The sequence below is a fragment of the Poecile atricapillus genome, chromosome 3 (genome assembly GCF_030490865.1).
Source record: "Poecile atricapillus isolate bPoeAtr1 chromosome 3, bPoeAtr1.hap1, whole genome shotgun sequence".
NCBI lineage: Eukaryota > Metazoa > Chordata > Aves > Passeriformes > Paridae > Poecile > Poecile atricapillus.
Window position 1 is genome coordinate 111,211,585 of NC_081251.1, and position 14,189 is coordinate 111,225,773.

General features: G+C 38.7%; 1 long non-coding RNA gene across 1 annotated transcript in view; it reads right to left on the reverse strand.

Annotated features, from left to right (window-relative positions):
- The window catches only part of LOC131578127 (uncharacterized), a 30,223-nt gene extending 21,445 nt beyond the window's left edge, over window positions 1-8,778 (reverse strand). Inside the window, exon 1 of the long non-coding RNA XR_009277380.1 lies at window positions 8,725-8,778. This is a non-coding gene — a long non-coding RNA (uncharacterized LOC131578127). The remainder of the gene's footprint in view (window positions 1-8,724) is intronic.
- Window positions 8,779-14,189: the final 5,411 nt, after the last annotated feature.

The window sequence follows — 14,189 nt, forward strand, 5'->3', positions numbered from 1 at the left end:
AAACCAAAAAGTAAATTGTTTTCTTCTTTCCTCCCCCTCTGCCCTCCAAAATCCAGATAAAACCAACTACTTCCTATGAGCAGCAGCTAATTTGGAAACCTGGAATGGCAAACTGCAGCCAAGGTGTTCATGGCCAAGGTCCTACTGGCAGGGGTCCAAGGACACACCAGACCCTTCTCCCAGGCCCTTTTCCATCAGCACTGTGAATTCATCACCACCAGACTCCAGGTCTGATTTCATGGAAATTTCAGTTTTCCTCTGGCTGACTGGGGTTGGATTCTGCCTTTGGATTAGACAGAGCAATTCTTTAATGTGCAGGCACCACACTGGGATGATCTGCTGCAGCTCAGTATTGTAGGCAATGATGAAAAATTCAGAGTTTTGGTATACAAACAACCCAAGAAAGAAGAGGCAGTCCTGGTTTGTGACCTAGAGTTTTCTACTTTTAGTTTATAGATGTTCTTTCTTTGTTTCTTACATGAGACTAAGAAAGCTGGGCCCCCAAGAGTGCATTTTACACTATTTCCTTCAGCTCAAGCAACTTCCCATAAAATATTTTTGATTTAATAAACCATCTTGCTCTATACATTAAAATTCCTCCACCTACAGTAAACGAGACTGTGACAATTAACCAAAACCACAGAGACCCTAATAAACCGTAATAGGAAGGATTTAGAATTTCTTATTTCAACAATTTAGAAAAGCCAACGATACCTTTTCTAGTGGGCACCCTATGAGAAACTTTAAAAAGGCCACAAATGCCCTTTAATTGGATATTAAATTTGATTATTCAAAAATTCCCAACACAAAAAGAAAGAGGAACAGAGCATGGAATATGCACATAAAGTCTTTAGATAAGCAAATGCCAACACAATGGAATTTCTGTCTGGATCCAAAACAAGGATCAAAATGAGAGAGCAGCACCCAGCAGCTCTGATGGGGACCATTGGAAAGGCTACCAAAATGTTTTATTAATGTTAACTAATAGAAATTTATAAATTGTTAATTAATTTATAAAATGTTAACAATTAAAAAATTAATTTATAAAATATTAACTAATAGAAAAACCTGGGCAATTATTGCTACCAGTACCTTGGACACTGAGCCTTCAGCCCATGGAGACACAGAGCTCTGGCTGTCCCAGGTATGAGCTGAAAGAGAAGACTTTCAGAAATGTTCCTGCTCAGACACTGAGAAAAATGAACACAGGGCTGTGCATTCACAGACCATTTAGTTAACATAACCTTCATATTTATTTTCAAGACAACTGCTCTGCAAGGACAAGATTTAGTTCTTTGAATTCTATGCATTATTAGGAAGTCATAATTTTAAAATTCCAGAGATAAAAGGTAAGATTTTGCTGAGGAGGAGGGAAAGGTAGATATGAACACCATGGCTCCAAAATTCCCAGGCATAAATCGTGTAATTTAAATCTCCTAAATCTGTGAGTGAAGCCATGCTATGTTTACAGCTGTTGTTCAGAGTGGAGAAACCATTTGGCCTGGGTTTGAACAGCATCTTGTATCTTTAGTCTTGCTTAAAATTTATTATTCATGGGCCATGGTACTTTCCTTTAAGAGCACTTGGCTAGAGAGCTCTGCATTTCATGCATCAATCTCACCCAGATTAGCAAAGAAAACACTTAGCATTAAAACAATGCCAATCTGTTTGCATACAGAATGATGAAAAAGAAACTCTCCAAATGAATAAATGCATGTGTCAGTTAGGCTGCTTGGGTTAATGTGGTATTCCTTCATCCTCCTTGCTTAAAAAAATCAGAAAATGTTATATGATTCATGAAGAAAACCTGGAGGGAAACTGCAACACATCCTACAACTTTGTGTTTTCTTCCCCACCCTTTTTGGGCTGTAGAGAACAGCTGCTCATTGTCTAAAATAGCAACTCCCTTTTCAGTCTTTTTCACGTCAAAAGGAAGGCATCTTATCCGTCCAGTTTTCTGAGCCTAGGGAGGTGTAAACACTCATTTCCTAGTGGGAACCTTCACACATTTCAGCTCTTTGAACCCTGGCACCCAAAGGCCAGAACAAAACCTTCACACGATTTTCTCTCTCACCTCCTTTATCAAATTTCATCCTGCCTGCAACTCACCTTTCCCTTTCAGCTCACCAAGCTCCTCTTGCTGCCTTCTCTCAGCCACTGAGCCACAGCTGCTGTTGCAAAGGGTGGAGATGGCTTTCGTTTTGTGGTACCTTATCAGTGGGCTGATACCCATGTCTCACAAAAACGTTTCTTAATGCCAAGATAACTTGGCAGCTTTCTCATGGCACCAGCTTTTCACATCAGCTCTTGGTCCAGTGGTGCTCAAGTACCTCCCAATCCTTCCCATTTTAATGCCACTGCTGAGTTCTTCCAGGACATTTTGTGATTTCCACCCCTGAAGCTGCAGAAACTCCACAGCTCAGTACATTTCTCCAGCTCCTCTACCTCAGCTGGAAGAAAAGTCCTGTTCAAAATACAACTTAATCTTTTATTTATGGGTTTATGTATTTCAAAATGAGATTTATTTTTTTTTTAAACCTGTCAGAATTTAAACCCAAATGGCCCTCTTGGTTTGAAGCCAAGACCTTTTCCTGATAAAGTAGAGCAAGAAAACTGTAAAAGTGGAAGTGCCTAAAAAGAATTTAGCAGTCGTTCTTGGTGATATCAGAGGGATGATGGGCAGTGACTGCACAAACCTCCTGAAGGAAAAAAATTGAATCTTGCATTTTCACCACTACAAAAAGTCCCTTTTTTAATTTATTTTTTTTTTAGAAAAGGAACTTCCTTGAAAAATAAAAAGTGGAAGAGTGTAGGTCAGATTCTTTGTTCAGTTTTAATTTAAACCCCAAAACCCCTTTGTTGACTAGAGCAGGCATTTTGTATTTATATTTTATTTATATTTATAAAATATATTTATATTTTATTTATATTTTGTTTTTATAGCAGCACTACTCAAAAGACAAGAAAATACTCAAACATCCCTGGGATTTGAATACACGGACATGTGCTTTATGCTAAAACTGTCGCAAAGCACATGCTAAAATATTAATTAATCTAATTGTGGTCCAAATCCTGGAAAAACTTTCCTGTCCCACATGACTTCTGCCACGGAGTGTGTGGATACCATTCCCAGCAGCCCAAGTTATTACAAGCCAGATTCCAGCCCCATTTCCCACACTGCTCATGCTAACACATGGCTAAGGTGTTGATTTAAACAGGAATCCTTGGAGATTCCGGTGCTACTTGACCTACGCAGACCTGCTACCACAATGGTTCACTGGGAAAGGTAAGAACTTCCCAAATTCCCACCCTGTGCCTGCTGGGCCAGGCTCTGCCACCTTCAGTCCAGCTTTAAAATCCTCATGATAATGCCAACATACCTCCACTGAGGAGCAAGGTGGGGTGCTCATCACAGGAATCTGAATAACAACCTCGGGTCAGTCTAAACTTCTGCCATTCCAGAGCCTGGAAAAACCATTCAGGCACCACCAAAAATCCAACCTGTGCACTGGCAACTGATGACAACGTTTTATCTCTTGACCAAAGTGCCAGTATAGACTAAATATACCCAAACGCATACATTTCTGGGTTTACACTGAATTACAGGCCACTAAAGATATTTAATAATTAAAGTAGATTAAAACTGCAAGGCTTTAATTATTCAGTGTAGCCATCCCTGTGGCAACTTGCACAACAGATAATAGTGCACTTTTCACACAGTTCCCTTGAGTGAAATCCTACTTTTTGCAGATGTTGAGGTTTTTCATTTGGTTTTTTTTATTTGGATTCCTTGCTTTTGCCATGGAATTCTGCATTTCTTCTATGTGACAGACATTCTTCTCTAATGTTCTGACAGGTCTGTACTGGCTGCAGGTCACAGCAAAGAGTCACAGAGAAAATTTGCACCAAATCTTAGAAAACATGAGACCAAAAATCTTTACAGATCACCCTTCACTACAGTACACTCTGCAAGAGTTTGACTTTTTTTCTGCTGCTAAGCTGCATCCTCTATATTGCATGCAAAAGTGCATTTATGTAAATTTTCTAATCTAACAGGCTTCCCATCATGAGGTTTTCCATCAAAAGATTTTTCCTCTTTTATAAAAATTAAGATTTTCCTTTCACTGCCTGAAATGATTCCTTGACTTATCCTAATTCCAGATTTTGCTTCAGCCAAACTTCTTCAAGGCAAATTTACAAGAGATTTAATTAATATGAAATTAACTTAAAAACTACTGAGGGGACATTTCCCCCAACGTTGCTTTGATTCAGTACATATGTAACAATTCCTTCTTTCCTCTGGATTTTTTTTTTCCTATAGAAATTCAGTAGGATTTTGAAAGAGAGAACAAAGAGAAAATCTATTAATTATAAATTCATCCCTGTATTTTAAATTCTGAAAATCTTACATGGAGCAGGTCCCAGGACAGCATCCCACCCGAGGCATCTCTCATTTGCCCAGTGAACCCCTTCCTCAGCAAGCCACTGTGGATTTCAGTGACCTTGGTAATATGATAAGGGTCATATTTTCCCATGGATGGATTGCTCTGAAACAGTTTCTCCAGTGTGTCAAGCACACTGGCTGTTCTCTGGCATCAGGCATGCGTATCCTCTTGGCTTCTTCTTTTCTCTTAAACAAACTTATTTATTGTGTCTACCACTAGAGAAATCTCCCGTCCCTGAAATTCAGCATTTTACCATTTCTCCCTTTTTCCCTTTCCTCATTCTAACTAGAAGGGTGTTAATAAACTACACCACTCCTCTATTCTTGCAGAAATCCCCTTCTCATACTTCTAGTTGTGACTGTAACAGAATGAGTAGAATGTCTTTCACTTTCCAAACAGCAGTCCAGGAGTGTGATGGGCATAGGAGCAAGTCATTGTTAATCTCAATATTTATACTTTATTTAGAATGCAACAACCAAGCTCAAAACAGAGGAGACTTTTCCTTTCTCACCTCGAAAGTATGTGGAGAAACCCTTAACAGTGAATCCAGAAGGAATCCCAGATTCTGATGGAAAGTTCAAGCCCTAAACAAATCCATAGATCATCTAGGACACATAGAAACCCTGCTCCACGGAAAAGACTGAACCTGAAGAGGTTTCAAGTGGGGTATAATTTGAATTAAGTTTTGTGTAGCTTATTGTCAAGCAATAATAATGATAATGATGATCATCATCATCATAATTTCCACTGTGGAATGAGTCCAAGTGTGCAGGGAAAAAAGCCATTTACTAACAAAACTTTACACCAATTAACTTGGCTAAAAGCAATAACTATGAGAACCCAGGGCTAAAATAGATACAGAAAGAGGGGTAAATAATAGTTGACATAACAAAGCTGTTACATGGCTTAATCAAATGTGTATTCAAATATCTCCTTGGGCAAAATAAGAATTTACATCACTACATAGAAAAAAAATCTAAAAAGCAGAAAATTTCTAACCCAATGTATAGTCTTATTTGCCATTTTGCTTTACAGCCAGTGGGAAATTAAGAGCATCAGCCCACATTTACAAAGGAATTCTAGTGAGCATATCCACTGCCTACATGTCTCTACACAGCTTTTGTGAAAATGGAGTATTTTCGTTTTTAACATTGTTAAACGTGTCAGACACGATTTATCAAGTGTCAGAAAATTGAATTTGTGAAGGTAACAGAAACTATCACCACATTTCCTGCAGTCAGTGCTTCTTTCAGAGCATGCCAGAAGAGCCCCTGATGAAGGTGAAAGACTGTTCACTATTCACATTAATTGTTTCAAAGCAGCAACGACCTCAGCGAAGAGCATTACAGAGGATTATTCATTCCCTTCAAGAAAATAATGTACAGGGAGGTATCAAGAACTGGAGCCTAGAAAGTGAGAATGGAAATAACTGCCCATGGCAAAACTATTACATCAGGGAAAAACTAAATACATGCAAAGAAGTATTGACCCTTTTCCTTGGTTGAGCTCTAAGTTCAAGGGATAATGAAGTAAAGAAGAAGAGAGAAATGTGAGCACTTTCTTGGAGTTTGGAGGTTTTGGACATTTTGATATATTCCTTAGGACCAGGCAATTCAGCTAGGAAAAGGTGAACATAATGTGGGGGTTTTAGGACTGGTCAAGGTATTTAGAGAATCCTGCCCAGCTGTGGGGTTATTCACTAGGTGTGAGAAGGGAGAAAAGAGGAAATTCCCATTCACTAACAAAAAAGCTTGTATGAAAACCAAATGAGTAAGAAACTTGCTGACTCACTACCAAAGGGCATTGTAGAATTAATCATCCCTACTCCTCCCCAAGAGGTCAGAAAGAATTAGTTTGCTGTAATATTTTTGGAGTATTTGAAATACCTAGAAACTAAATCAGCTGAAATCCACAGACCTTGATCAGAAAAGTTTGGGAACAAATGAGGCAGGTACCCTCCCACTCTGACCATCCTTTGTGCCCAAAAATTTGCTAAAAAAATTCAATAGAGCAGTAAATGCAAGAGCACATTTTACCATTCCTTATTTTCAAGAAACAAGGGGAAAAAAGTAATAGATGTTTTGCAACACTAGTCAGAAAAAAAGCTGCTTCAAACTCCAGATCTGCCTTCTTGCCTCAAACTGTGTTTCTAATTTACCAGAACACGTGTGCTCTCAAGTACAAGTGTGTGTGCAGCTTAATTGACTTCACATACTTAGAGCTCAGTTCAGATATTTTGCTAGATCAATTCATACAATAAAAATTGCAGAACTAATACCACATGTTATTTAATGCCTATTAAAACATGCTCATGTATTTAAATGTATGTCATAATCTAAGCCTACAGAATTTCTCAAAGAACAAAGGTCACTAAGGTAGACAGTGAGTAGTGTGTGTTTGCAACATGCTGAAGGATGGAAAACCTCATTTATTTCTTTTCTTACCAGTACCTGCCACTGGGCAGCCCAGTTTTCTCTCATATGCCAACATCACAGGTAAGAACTGGTCCCATTTGACAGAGTATGGCAAAAGGGCAATTGGACTTTAACATCAAGGGCTAAACCCTCTCCTGTCACAAAGCAGAAACTTATTCTGCCAGTGAATGTGAATTTATTTACAACATTGAATTTGGAACTTATTTTCATCACCACTGGATTTAGTACTCCTAAAAGAAAACTGTGATAACAATAAAATCTTCTATACAGTGTGTGGGAATGCATTCTAGTATTTGTATGTCAAGTAATGTTCATGTTTAGTACATATGTTTCCCCTATTTTTACAGTCCTTTTTATGTATCAGGGTGACATTTATGAGGCCAAATTAACACAAGTTGTGGCCTTCTGATGGGATTCAGTTCCTAAAAGGAGCACACTTCAGTGGTGATGCTTCAGCCACACATAGGGTCTCCAAAGTACAATACCCAGAGAAACAAAGGAAAAACATTGAGAGGTTTGAACAATAGATAATTCAAGTTCACAGCACATTAAGGTTCCTGTGACACATGGATGTGAAATGATTTGTGTTTACATCTTGGTTCTCCCTTTGAAATAATTTTTATATATGGCTGAGGTCTGGTCCAAATCTCAGAGAACTCCATGGGAAGATTCCCAGTACCTCACTGAGTTTTGGAGCGGGCTCTGCAGCACATCCGTATTGTTTTACACACACACACACAGTTTGCACAAGAAAGGAATGACAGCACATTTGACAAATCCAACCAAAAATTAAATAAAAGTCTGGTCGCATTCTTTAAACCTGGGCCATCATTCCTCAATTTAAAAACTTGCTGAGCAGTTGAGTTTGAGAGGTGGGATGAATTGGATCTAAGAAGTATTAAGAGTAAGAAGGAAAACCCTAATTTTGGCTGAGCCAGTGATTCACCACAGAACCCTGTGCAGGTCTTTATCTTCCTGTGTCTCCATTTTTCCATCTGTGAAATGGTCACACAGACACACACATGGCACCACCAAAGCCAAATGCTGCCTCTGAGCAGCAGTTCCCAAGCAAATACTGTGCCAAACAAAATAAAATAAAATATACTATTATAAAAAGGAAAACAAATGCTGGAAAGTCAGCCCTTAATTTTCCAGCGGTTCTTTCTACCTCTTCTCCTTTCAGTTCCTTTTACTTGTACATAAGTGCATGCAGAGACAGACACACTACAAAGTTATTTAGGAAGTAAAGAGATCAAATCGCCTTTTCCCAGACACTCTTAAAATTATGTTGCTGCAGAATTTTCTGCAGGTACTTCCTTAAACATGGTGCTTTCCTGAGAGAATCCTAGTCAGGATCCAGATCCTTTGCCCAACTGCAGCAGCTGGCAGAGACAGACACGTGACCAGAATAAAAGTGGAGAGCTTCAAAATAAAGAAAGGTATGTTTTGAGAAAATGCAAAGTGATTTAGTGACAGTTCATAGTATTTCCTTCAGGCAAAAGCCTCCCTTTTTACTTCACAAAAGCTTCAAGTAGCCTTAAGTCTTACAAAAATAAATAAAACCAAATAATACATAAGATGCCTCTTTGCACCTCTCAGATTAAGTGACTTGAGCCTCCCTTCAGGCCAATTGCACATTACTGCTGGGGAATTGATTTATAAGGGACCCTCCACAGGTATCTGACAGCTGTATAAACTATGGAGATAAAGCAACAATGCATCAGCACAGACTGAAAATCATTTAAGCAGCAGAAGCTTTTAAAATAAATATCCGAAAGCTGAATTTACAATGGAATCATTCAGATAGTTACAAAGCAGAAGTGTTCTTATTTGCTTTAAAATACCTTTGCTGCAAGAAACTGAGCCTTGGTATTCCCTTTATCCCTATTTCTTCTCAGAGTCTCAGGTCCAAAAAACAGTGTTATCAGACAGTCTGGAATTTTGCATAAATAAGTCACTAAATGGCATAAAATCCAGCAACTGAATGTTGGAACAGAACGTAATTTTTAACATGGATCTTGCTCTCGCTGCATAAATTTGCATTATGTGAAGCTGCAGGGCTCCAAAGATCACTGGAGTCAGTAGAGGGACTCTCACTAAATCTCTCATTAGGCTCTGAGAGAGCACAAAAACATGAAAGGTTACACAAGCTTTGTCTGGCAGAACGAGGAGGGAATTATTTCTAAGCTGATGGTGTTCTTTCACCCACTGACATGAACAGGGGCCTTTACCTTCTGCAGTCACTGTGACACTTTTATCATCCTCAAAAGCCAAACCCATATTGGAGAACTGAAAACACAGACATGTTCTTTTTCTATGTCCAGCTCATACTTTTGCTTTCACACACAGTGATCTCTGGAAACTGCAACACTGTTATTTGATTTTAAAGTGTTCTAAATTAGTTTCAGAAAACACTGAGGTGCTCTTCAAAGCAGTACATGTATATTCAAAATGTGCAAGGTCTTATGACGTATCTCCACATATCATGAAAGCAGAGATTATGTATGACTGCATAATGGTTTTTGGCTAATCTACCCCATCCCTCCATGGAGTTCAGTGTCTCATCCCAGCTTGGCAGCAATACCTGCACCCTGCTGGTGTGTTTCACTCACAGTTACACAGGTGGCTGTGTGTCTGCAGGGATTGATGCCTTTGGGACAGACCCTCAGCAGGGACAACATCAATGTACAGCCACTGAGGATGTGCCCTAACCTTGCCCAAGTCCTTCCCACTGATCCTTGGCCTTTTACTCCCCTAGCAGTAAGATCCTTGTCAGTGATGCCTGGGAAAGCCAACATTTCCTTGTGCTAGTTACAGAGGGGTAACATTTTCCAGTTGCCACATTGGCAAACCCCTGGCATTTAGCTGTGAGCAAAAGAACATTTTAACTATATAAAACAAGGTTGATGAGGTAATATAAAACATTACAGTGGCGCCCATAGAGTCCCCCAGGTCAGTAACACACAATTTAAAGTGCTCCAAAATAACAAACAGATTCTATGTACAATAGATTTTAATGACTCTTAAAAATGCCCTCATCACTGAGTTAATTTTAAAGAATGAGGTATTAATAGCAACTTCTTAAAGTCCTAGAAATACTTTTCTTAAATTAGCAGATTCACAGCCAAATGCAGCAGTGGATGTAATTGCTTCTTTAGGATGTTGTTTTCTCATCATATCGTTGCAGAGGATATAAATCCAACAACTTCTCCATGGAAGAGCAGAGATTCCAGGTCCTGCCTGCAGCACAATTGTTGCCTAAAAATGTCCCACCTGCAGCAATTCCACTGCCACTGCTCTGGCGTGTTGGGACAGCAGGCAAGGAGCAGGGAACTCCCGTTCTGCATGTCCCTGCTATCCTGCATAGGGATCAACCTCACAGCACACAGCCAGACCTGCTGATCTGGTGCTTGCAGCATATGATCCATCTGCCAAAGATTCTCCTTTTGCTCCCCACATCCACAGCTTGACCACCCAGTCTAAGAGAGAGAATGGGGCTCTTCCATATTCAGGAGAGAAAAACATCTGGAAGGCTGGAAAGGCGGTCATCCCTCTACAGTGACTGCAAAGATAGCTGAAACATTTCATTTAGTCTAGATGCCAAATTCTTAAATTCCTATTTTTAGGTGGCATTTAACTCCTCAGAGTGTGGTGCTCCAAGCCTTTAATACTACAACACTATTTACATTTTCTAGCAAAAGGCAGAATCTAATTGGAGCTGTTGAAATGAAGCCCTGGAACAGCATTAATCAAGCCAATGCACATCTGACAACTGCAGAAGCCAAGTGTCCTGAATTATTCCTCCCCTTTCAGGGTTTGGATCTTTTAGATTCATCTACACATTATTTTGCAATTTTCCTTGAAAAACAGTGGTTTAATTTCAAGTCATAACTGCAAATAGAGAATCTCAATACTCTAGTAGCTGGAGTTGGAATAAATCCAGACTCCACAGTACCAGTAATAAACCCCAAAGCCTTGGACATGTTCAGGAGTCAGGGCACAGAAATCTGGACTATCAGAGTGACAGAGCTGCTGCTTCACCTGAGGAAAAGCTGTAGGGAGAACAATGGATAATTTGGGCTCCAGGGTAAGATAGCTCTTCCTTATCCTCTAAAGGAAAAGAATACACTGCATAGAGCTGGCTTCTGTTGCTTGCTATTCCCAAAATGCCTACAGAGATTAGGCCATAGTATTTATTACATTTTTCAAACCTGGCAGCAGAATAAGTGAAACATTCGGAATGAGGGATAATTTTCAATATGTTTTATCTTAAAATGGATATTATATTTACATCACCAGGTATTTTTTATATTATAATAATAAAATAATATGGTGTGTTCAGAAACATGCAAGCAATAACTATTCAAACTTTCCTGCTATTCCACATCACAAAAAGCTGACATAACTGCATTCCAATGAAGTCTCATAGCACTGCAGTGATTTTCTTTTGCTTTCTTCCCAAAGTATATTGAGTATCTTTTCCAGTTTCTTAAATCTTGCTTATCTGCACTTGTCATTATTTATGCAGTAAAAATCCTAATTTCATTATGTCCCACGTTTCATCACACTCCCGTTATCTTTCAATGCATACATACATATACATATATCCTCTGTGTTCCTCGAGTCAAGTATTCTCCAGGGCACCCTTGAAGTGTAAAACAAAGTTGTAACTCAAAACAAGTGGAATATCCCTGATTTAGTAGGGCAAGAATGGGGTGTTAGTCCTCAAACTGCTGTTGCCCTTTAACCACCAAAAACACACCACAAAATATTACTTGCCGTGGAATAAGAAAGAAGAATTCCTTCCGTAAAATTTAATGAGTGTAATGTTTCTGTGTTTAATAGGGCACAGGGTGTGAAAAACAGCTCAGTTTTAGCCCTGATGACATTTTCATATAGGTGAAAGTAAAAATAGAGAGAGACTTGACATCTTGACATAAAAGGGGTGCAGTATTATGGTGCAAGGGTACTATGTACAAGTTTGGAGTAAAAGTACAACATCTGATTCTAGTTCTAGACACATAATGGTACAAAGAGAAATTCAGGCATGTTTTCTCTTTACAGCTCATAGAAAATACAGTGATTGGAGAATGATGAAGTTATAAGGTTTTGGGGTTGGAAAAAAACGGAAGTTATCCCAAAAAATATTAAGACCAAAACATCTTTCTGCATAGTTCTAGAAAATACCAGTCTAGAGTCAATGATTCCAATGTGTTCTATCAGTTGTTTGACATCAGAATATTTCAGTTAGAGTCCCTAGTGTTAAATAACAGAAACAAGGGATTTGAACTGACCAGGAAAATGATAGGATAATGCAGAGGTATTATGGTAGCATTTCAATTTCTACAAGGAAATCCGGAAAGTAAATTAAATACATAAAGCAGTGAGAGAACTACTTTTTACAAACTGACAAAGATTTCTAGATATGTCAAAATTATCTTCTTAAATAATTTTTATAATTAACAATGTTACAGAATTAAGCAAGGATGATGTGTTTGCCTTGATAGATTCTTGTCAAAATATCTCTCAAATCCACCGTATTCTCAGTAAAAAAAAGTGATTTCAGTGAAATCTCACATTCTTCCAGAAACTCTGGTACGTATCTTTATGGTCAGCTTCACATTTATGTTTAAAAAATTACCATTCTGCTGCATGAATTATCTCAAACTCTTCAGCAAAGGTTTAAAGACAAACAGGTTTAGTTCTAATCAATCACCAGTTTTTTCACTTGACGTTTTATGGGACCCAAATCTGCAGAACTTAAAAAAAAAAAAAAATTTAAAAATCACACAAAACCCTGAACAGACCAAAAAGACTGTAAGGCAAAAGTCTCCAAATTTTAAATATTAGCACAAAACTGAAGATCTTGAGCACAGAGCAGCAGAGAACTTGCACACACTATCACAGGCCAGCTCAGTTAATGCAGTGTAACAGCCCCTCTATCCTTTCCCAGCTTAGTGGCCCCCACACCATCCCAGGAAAAGGCAGCATGACACTTGACTCCTATCAGCAGCTATTTTTATCTGCTTTCCTGATCCCAAGGAATGTTTTTACCATGGAGGATCACTGTATTTTCACAGCTATGGCATTATAATAGATTAGTCTGAATCTCTTCCCCAGCCTTTAGATGCCACAGCTCCATCCCAGCAGCTGACCTCCCACTGGGCAGGATTGTTTCTTTTGTTGTTTTGAGGTTGTTCTGATTTTTTTAAACATTCTGCCTTTGCCAGAGGGATTTACTTCTTCAATGACAGTGAAAGGTTTATTTGACCTCTATAGAAAAACCAGTTATTGAATAAAATAAAGCAGAGTCATCATGAAATGAGGAGACAATTTCCAATACAATCCAAACCCTTATTCCAAGCTTATTTTCTGGCACACACAGAACATTTACACCTGGATGACTTCAAGGCTTGAGCTGTCCCCCACCATCAAAAGAGAACCAGCTCACAGGAGGACATCAGGGACCCTATCAACACTCTCAAAAGTATTGATTTCCAACTTAGTTGATTTTCTGAATCTCTGAACATCACTGGCAATTATTTGATGAGTTCATTTAAGCATCTAATTACAGCTCTTCCATAGGGGTAGGCCCATAAAACACAAATGAAGCCTCAGCCTGCTGGGCTAAGACTCAAGAGAGCAGATAGGAATTTTCCCATGGATTTCCAAGTGTTTCAGACCTGTCCTGGGCAGTGCTGCTTGAGCAGATACTTATGACAGATGTATTGAGTCTGTTAATAGAGAATCAAGAGCAGGGGCATTTTGCAATCATACACTTAGTGTCTTGAATCATAAACCTTTATTAAACCAGCATTTTTTTCACCAGCTTGGAAGAATGTAGTGCATGAGATGATAACCTTCCCTGGATTTTGCAATGTCTGCACTTCATCAAACACGGCTAAAAATTTACATGGCATTAGCAAGAGCAGAGCAAATCCAAGAATTGTTTTTGCCTTTATACAGTACTTGCAATTAATGGATTTTTTAAATTTCATTGTGATTTTTTTTTCCATTTTAAAGAAGTTAATTCACTGATACATCAGAATTTTAAAATGACTCTTCCATTCTGTTTTGGTTCTCACCATGGCTATGGCCCTTCCCAAAAAGCACGAAGTGACATTGTCTGATAAGAATATCTCAAATTCCATCATTCGTGCTCCCCTTATTTTTATTTATGGGGATGGTTATAGGCCTGATGAGCTACTTCATCACACCACTCTGCCCCAGTTTTATTTGAACTTTGAGTGCATACACTATAATTTTTATAGACTAAAGAAAATTTATTATTTATGGGAACAGTTGTGTG